General features: G+C 37.0%; 1 protein-coding gene across 4 annotated transcripts in view; it reads left to right on the top strand.

Annotated features, from left to right (window-relative positions):
- The window catches only part of CDK19 (cyclin dependent kinase 19), a 163,707-nt gene that overhangs the window by 86,014 nt on the left and 69,453 nt on the right, over positions 1-8,240 (top strand). The window contains exon 1 of one of the 4 annotated variants that reach the window (XM_027775142.1): positions 7,650-7,749. The exons of the other annotated variants lie outside the window; for them this stretch is intronic. The gene's annotated coding sequence lies outside the window, so the exon portion shown is untranslated. Of the gene's footprint in view, positions 1-7,649; positions 7,750-8,240 lie in introns of those variants that run through there. 4 annotated transcript variants of the gene reach the window in all.

Below are 8,240 nucleotides of genomic sequence, written 5' to 3'. Positions count from 1 at the left end.
CTCGAACCGCGGTCGACTACGTGGGAGTCCAGCGACATAGCCATTACGCTAACTGCTGGTCCCCAGATTTAACATTTTTTTAATAGACTTTTTTTCAAGCAGCTTTAAATAGACATTAAATATTAAAGTTCAAAACTAATTCAAAGTTAGCCTACTTTAAAGTGAGTATTGTTGAAGCTAGCAGGTGGCATGTTAAGACGCTAGACTTCCACATGGTCAACTGTGATTCAAGTCCTGGACCTGGCGGCTTGCTTTCTCACATTCTCTCTCTGTCTCTGGCTGGTGGGCACACATGCCTGATAGCAAATTAAAAAATAATTATAATAAATGAAAATAAATAATTCTTAATAAAATAAAGTGAATATTGTCCAAAAAACTGAACAATGTCCTTTTTGCATATGTGCTCTGCTAAACATAAAACTATTAAAAGTTATAATGTGAATTATAGTTAATTATTATAATTTAGTGATTTCTAGGTTCCTTTTCTAGTTGTTATTTAACATTTTCATAAGACCCACCTGAGTAACAATGTAGAGCTTTTTAAAAAGTTGACACTCTTAGTGGAAATACTATTTTTAGGATTTATTGATTAAATTTAGTAGGTTCTTCCTAGTAGAGAAATAATTTATTTCATTGTGGAAATGCATCTCCCTCTGTATTTTCTCATAATGCATACAGAGATTTCTTAGCAGAGGAAGAAGGAAGTGGATTTTTTTTTTAATGAAAACAATGCAGTAAATTCCTCGATTGAATTTGGTTAGTTCATTTAGTTGTTTGTCTTATTTAGTTGTTTGTCTATTGTTAAAATTCCAGTGAGGTCTTCAGGAACTATCAGTGATGAATTTATCTGAGACTTGACTTCACTTTGTTTTATCTTTAGATGTACAGTGATCAGAAATACATTGAATCTTTGGTGCTGATAATTTAGCCATTAATAATTAATCAAAACCCTTAGCTATAACTTGTAATTGTTAATACAACTTCTTATAGTGTTTCGGGTGGGTTGTCTGACTATTAATAATGCCCGATATTCTGAAAAGTGGGACACTTATCTAACATATGTTAGATAAATTCCATCAGGAACCAGAATTCCTTTCTCCCCACAGATCCTCACCCAACACTCTCAAGGAGGTGGGGAAAAAGATGAATTCCAGGGGAGTTCCATCTAGTTGCTTAATGTTTAGTAAAAACTGAAAATCAAACCTATGTATTTTAGGAGTATAAATTCTAAAGGTATGAGCTAGGAGTATAAACAACCTAAGATTACACTGAAATAAAAATAAATTTTATTATGGCCACATAGGATAAAATTACTATGTTATTTTACTTAATTAAATACCATCTTCAAGTTATTTTTCAAACTTGTGATTAATTTCCTTGAGAAATCTTATTTAATTTTATCTTTAGGTGAAAGATAACAATTTTTTTTGTTGATGTTTGTTTGTTTTTTAATCTGCTAGAGGGCATGTATGCTCACTGGAGAGAGTGAAAGACAGAAAAGCCCTCCGCGCGTGTGTGCGCGTGGTGTGGTGGGGGTGGATGGCCACTCTGCAGTCTCTTCTCCATTTTCCTCTCAGGATTTCAGGCACAGTGCACATGCACCTGGCATTTTTTCAAGCTGCTGGGTTCGAGGCTCAAACTGTGCTGTAGGCCATGGAGGATCTAGCTGCCTTAACCACCACACCATTGGCTGGCCCGAAAATGGCAGTTTTGAATGTAATATGTCTTAGTGTAGAATAAATATCATCTAACTGAGTCGGCCCTTGGCTTGGTGTGATTGGGGTACTACCAGATGCCACATAGCCTATCACATGGTTCAAATCTCAAACCTGACGGCTTGAAAAACACCTGGGGCATGTGTGTATGAGAGCTCAAAATCCCAAAAGGATGGAGAAATGGAGGAGATAGGATTGCAGTGTCACCACATTCCATGGTGGGTGTTTTCTCCCTCCCCTTTTCTCCCTCAGGAGTGCTTGCACCCTCTGGCAAATTTTAAGAAGTACAATATATATCATCTAACATGTTTGAAAATTAGTTTGTATGCTATTTGTTTTATTCATTCATTTAACAAAGCATGTTGAGTGTCTAATTTGTGCCAGGTCCTGTGCTAGGTGGTTTTAAAAATATTCGTCTGGAAAGAAAAAAGATGGAGTGTGCTGGAGAGTAAATTTAGAGTGGAGATTTCATCTGATATTTGCTCCTAGAAGATGAATAGCAGAGGGGTTCTTAGAATCTGTGTATTCATGACATGATTATAATACCTGTTAGTACATGATGTTAGTTGATCCCCCCATAATTTTCAGTTTCCTCTTCTTTTCAACAAGGAACACTTGGGTAAGAGCACCTTCTCTGACTTCCCAGGTTAAGTCAGGTCTGCTATATACATACATCCTGTATTTTTCCTCAGTAGTTTCATCATCACCATAATTTCAAACTTACTTGTTTAGTGTCTGACTCTTGTTTGGTCCCAATTCCATTGTAAACTCCCTGAGGCTTCCTGTCCTTGAGTATGCTGGGCATTCAAATATTTACTAATGAACTTATACTTTTACACTTTCCCCTTTTTCATTATTGCATACTGGATATTTTCCATCATGTTTCTGCCTCATCATCATATCTCAAGGTGAGGTTTCATGGGAGGTGATAGGCAGAATTCTGTGTAGTGGTGGCCTGGAAAACTCTTTTTTGATGATTGCATGGGGAATATCCTCAAGGTGGAGGCCGCACATATTCAGTTATGGTATTCTTTATAGCAGAGCAGGCCCACTGGTCTTTAACTTGGATCTTATCCATCTGCCTTATGTTTGATTAAAATCTTTATAGTATAGTTTTATGTTGTGCTGCAGCCCTCCCAAAAATGAGAAATGTGTAAGAAAAATAATTTTAATCTTTGGTGTGGATAGCTTAAATTTTTTTTTTTATCTTTTATGTTTTTGCCATAGGACGTGTATGCTTTGCTGGAGAGAGAGAGAGAGAGAGAGAGAAAAATCACCCCCTCTGGCAGGGAGGTGGGGGGGGAAGGAAACACCACAATCCGTTTTCCTCCATTTTCCTCCTGGGATTTTGGGCATGTGTGAGCACATTCTTGGTGTGATTTTCAAGCCACTGTGTCTAGGACTCAAACTGGATCAGTCATGTGGGAGTCGAGTGCTGTAACCGCCATGCCACCTGCTGGCCCTGGTGTGGATAGTTTTGAATGTGCTAAGAATTTCAACTTTAAAGCCATTTAAGATTTTAGGGTAAGAGAGTTACCATGATCAGACTTTTTACTTTAGAAAGCTATCCTGACATCAACACAGAATATATTGGAAGATGTGGGTGGGAGAGAGATCACTTATTCAGCCAATATTTGTTGAATACCTACAATGTGTCCGACTTGAACAAAACAGTGGAAATGTAAAGCCAGAAGATATAAATCCTGTACTCTGGGACCTTACAATCTTTATAAGGAGATAGATAATTACACTGCATCATAATTTTATTTAATTAGTGGTATGCAAAGGGGGAAAACAGTATGGATGAGAACACAGAAGAGAAACAACCAATTTAGACTAGGAGTTTCAGGGAGGGCTTCTTAGAGGTATAAATGAGTCTTTTCTAAAAAGCAAATAGGAATTGGACCAACCATTGGCATTCTGGTTAAGGCAGCTGGATCCCACATGGCTGCCGACTGTGTGGTTTGAGGTCTGGATCCCGTGGGTTGAAAAAACACAGGAAGCACATGTGTGTGTATGCCTAAAATCCCAAGAGGAGAATGGAGGTTGCAACGTGGCATCCCTTACTTTCCTCCTCTTTCTGTCTGTCTCTCTGGTGAGCACATGTACTCTATAGCAAAAACTTAAAAACAAAACAAAACAAAACAAAAAACAAATAGGCAAAAAAAAAAAAAAAAAAAGCAAATAGGCATTAATCAAGCAAAGAGTAGGGGAGATCTTTCCAGTCCTTTCCAGGCAGAGAGAAGGGCCCATGCGAAAATACTTAAAGATTTACTTTAATTATCAAGGTGAGATTCATGAGTGATATTTAAGAGGCATAGTATGTAGCACATGGTAACCAAACAATGATGGATTTTTTAATAAGGTTTTGAGCCTGCCTTGATGATCAGGAAATACTAGTATCATTGCTGGAGTAGTGAACACATGAGGAGTTAGAGATGGCGAGTTTTGGATCTCTAGATTTTGAGATGCAGTTGGATTTTCATGTGCACGTGTAAGTGTAATGTTGGAAATTGATGTCAGTTTTTATAAGTGAGGTTAGACTAGAGATGGAGATTTGGGATTCTCTGTAGAAACAGTAGCTTTAGCTTCTGTTAGGTATATAATTAAAATGTCAGGAGAAACTGCAAAATAGAGAAGGAAAAGAGAACTAGAGACAAATTTAGAGAACAATCCAATACTTTTTTTTTTTCCTTTTAAAGCAGGGATATAAATAAGGAATTTTTTTAAAAAAGAATTATTTTACTTAACTATTTATTTATTTGTGTGTTTACTTATTTATTTTAATGTGATCAGAGAGGGACAGCATGAATCAGTGACTGAGAGAGAGAGAGAGAGAGAGAGAGAAAGCAAACCGCTAGGTCCAGGACTTGAACTGCAGTCAGCCGTATGGGAATCCAGCGCCCTTAACCACCACGTCACCTGCGACCCCATAATTTTAAGTTAACTTTTTTCCCCTTCCCCCAATTCTGCTTCAAAGAGAAAAAAATGATAAATGAGAAGGAAATGAATGTTTATTAGGAATTTATTTATTGAAACCCCAGGACACTAAATGTCCAGAGTCAAAGACAAATTTAGTTTAATTATGAAGGTAGGGAGGTTTTCATTAAGCTGGATTTCAAGAAAAGGTTTTCCAATTACCCCTCAATCAGAAATGAGTTTAAAACAGCCTGAGGGGACCAGCAGATGGTGTAATGGTTATGTAGGACTCCCATGTAGTTGACTATAGTTCAAGTCCTGGACCGGGTAGCTTAAAACTCATGCTGGGCACATGTGTTTGCATACCCAAAATTCTGAGAGGAGAATGGAGAAGGGATTGTGATGTGACCATCTCCCTAGAGGGTGATTTCTTGCTTTCTATCTCTCCATCTTTCTCTGTATCTCTGGCAAATGCATGTGCCCTACAGCAAGAATCTCTCTCTCTCAAAAACCCTGAAAATTTCCAGAAAATTAAGCTCTTCCTTTGTAAACTCTTGTTTTGCATCTATTTCATTTTTCATATTTAAACTTTCTATGTTTAGATTGCCATTGATTTATAAGAAGTATATCCATTTTTCTTATATGGAATATGTTACATATGAGATTTTATAGTTATCCTGAAAAAGTAAATATATGTTGTTTATTACCGACTTCACTTGGTTTCAGATACCTCTCTCAGACCAAATACATGCAGAACTTGAAGTCAAAGAGAAAAAGAAACCAGATTGTTTGTTGCAAAATGGGAAGGAAAACTTTAATATAGCCATAGCATTATAATAGACTCTACAAAAGGAGTGTTTCAGGCACTTGGCTAAGGAAATACTTTAGCATTCACATTGCAGCTCTCTCTTTAAAAGTTTCTCTAACTGGGGCTAGCAGATGGTGTGGTGGTTGAGGTGCTGGGCTCCCATGTGGCCAACTGTGGTTCAAGTCCCAGAACTGACAGCTTGCTTTCTCACTTTCCTGCTCTCTCTCTCTCTCTGGTCAAAATTTAAAAAATAAATAAATAAAATAAAAATAATTCTTAAAAATAATTTCTTTAATTGCCTGGAGTAGTTTTCCTTTATTCACTTAAGCACAACAATAGTAATAGCTACTGTTTACCAAGAATTTGTCTTGATGGGACCAGCAGATGGTATAATGGTTACATTGCTGGACTCCCATGTAGTCAACTGTGGTTCAACTCCCAGACCCAGTGGTTTAAAACTCACACTGGGCACATGTGCATGTGTGCCCCAAATCCCAAGAGCAGACTGGAGAAGGGATTGTGATGTGGCCATCCCCCGAGGTGTGATTTCTTGCTTTCTGTCTCTGTCTCTCTTGTTAGCATATGCTCCCTATAGCAAAAACCTTTCCAAAAAAAAAAATATTGTCTGGAGCCAGCAGGTGGTATGGTGGTTGGGGCCTTGGACTCCCATGTGACCAACCACAGTTCAAGTCCCAGACCTGGCAGCTTGCTTTCTCACTTTCCTTTTCTCTCTTTGGTCAAATTAAAAAATAAAAATAATAAATAAAATTAAATATTTATTTAAAAAGATCATTTGTCCTATGGTAGGTATTCTATTGGGTTTTCAGGAAAGTTATGATGCATTTTTCCATGGAAAAACATATAATGGCTTTACCAACTACCTAATACATAGATTTCCTTGATTAGTCCTCATAATATTCTTACAAATAGTGGTGATTATAATAAGAGTAATAAGTATAATTTGTCAAGTGCTTAATATGTCCTAAGTTTTTTGTTACATAGCTAATCTCCTTACATCCACTTTTATTGTGCAGAACCTGTGTGTACGTTCTCAAGTAGATAGCTTTATTCTCCCATTAGACTCAGAAGGGTTAAGCATATGTCATACTGCTAGTAAGTCAAGACATAAACTCAGTCTCTGAATTCTAAAACCTGTATATATATATATATTTTCATTATTCCTCTGCCTGTCACTTCTACTAAGTGGTAATGGGGAGCCTTGTCTTCCCTGATCACTAAAGTAAAATAAATTTGGGGCTACCTTGAACCTAGACTAGGTTATTATCTTTATAGACCCTTTTCAGAGTATGAGTGCCACCTGCTGGAAGGTTATAATGCCTCTGATACAGTTTTAAAGACCAGCTTTCAAGAGGCCTGTCACAGGTGTGAAAGTGACAAGCTTTAAAATGCTGATTCTTAAATTACAGTTTTAGGAATACTGGGGCATTTTGGAATTAGGCAGATAAACTATAAAATATGCTACTTCATTTATCTTCTGTTGTTTGGGATGTAGGAGAGAATGTCATTCATTTTGAAAGTGGTACATGCAGTCCTTTCTGAAATAGTCATTAACATTGTTCTCACCAAGGGGAATGGTAAACGGTCAAATGAATCATGCTGTTACTTATAAGATATCAAACAAGAACAGAAAATGGGTTTATTATGAAATGAGTGATTTATTAAAGTCTAACAGGACTTTTCTATTCAGGATACCCTTAACCCATGGAAGGCATCATTGACTTGGAGAACAGACAGTATGGAATGAAAGAGGAAAAAGGCAGTGTGGATAAAAATATTGCTGGATTCTGGAATGTATAGTTTAACATAAGGCTTCCCAAGTTGAGTCAGGATCCTAAATGATGCTTTAGGGAAAAAGTAAGATTCTAATTTTAGATTTTTATATGTTTAAGGCAGTGAAAAGTAGACACTTTTTATAGTCACTTATATCCCTTGAGAGGGATTGGATAAAATACTGGCATTTCCATCGAAATACTTATTCGATTCCTTTTGGATCATGCTTCTATGTTGTATCTGGTGTTGAAGGTATTATTTAGTGTGGGTCACAGGAAGATCATGATCTACCTACCCACTGTCTAAACATTATTAAAGCATATTTGTAGTTGCATGATGTCATGTTGAGCAAATATTTGTGAGACAGGATTCTAAAGTCCATTGGCGATTTGTTGTTTTGCCAAGAGTTGGGAAAAGTACTAGCATGGCCATCTCCTTTCATTGTGTCCCGTCTGAGATCACCACGTAAGAAGCTGAGGTAGTGTGACCTACTTTGGCAGCTGGGCTTCTGGAGAGGTAGGGCTGTCTTTTGGATGCTGGGGTGTGTATTTATTTTTAAATATAAGTGTAATAATACTCATCGTAGAAAATTGTAAAATGGAAAAAATAAAAAGAAATCATGCATAATCTTACAACCAGAAATAACTACTATTAATGTTTGGTATACGTATTTCCTTTTTAATAAATATATTTTACATTATAGCCTTTTTAAAAAAAGAATTATTTAACTTTATTTATTATTATTATTTTTAATCTTTCCAGAGAAGTAGAGAGAGAGATAGAGAGAGAGCAAGTGAGAAAGCAAGCCTCTATGTCCAGGACTTGAACCATGGTTGGCCATGTGGGAGTCCAGTGCCCTTAACCACTGTGCCACCTGCCAGCCTTCCCCCACCACCCTTTTTTTTTTTTTTTTTTTTTTTGCTATAGGGTGCTCATGCTCGCCAGAAAGACAGAGAGAGACAGAGAGATAGAAAGTGAGAAATCACCCCCAGGGAAGATAGCATGCT

The sequence above is a fragment of the Tupaia chinensis genome, unplaced genomic scaffold (genome assembly GCF_000334495.1).
Source record: "Tupaia chinensis unplaced genomic scaffold, TupChi_1.0 Scaffold000527_1, whole genome shotgun sequence".
In the NCBI taxonomy this organism is placed as follows: domain Eukaryota; kingdom Metazoa; phylum Chordata; class Mammalia; order Scandentia; family Tupaiidae; genus Tupaia; species Tupaia belangeri.
This window is presented reverse-complemented; position numbering and strand designations above follow the sequence as displayed.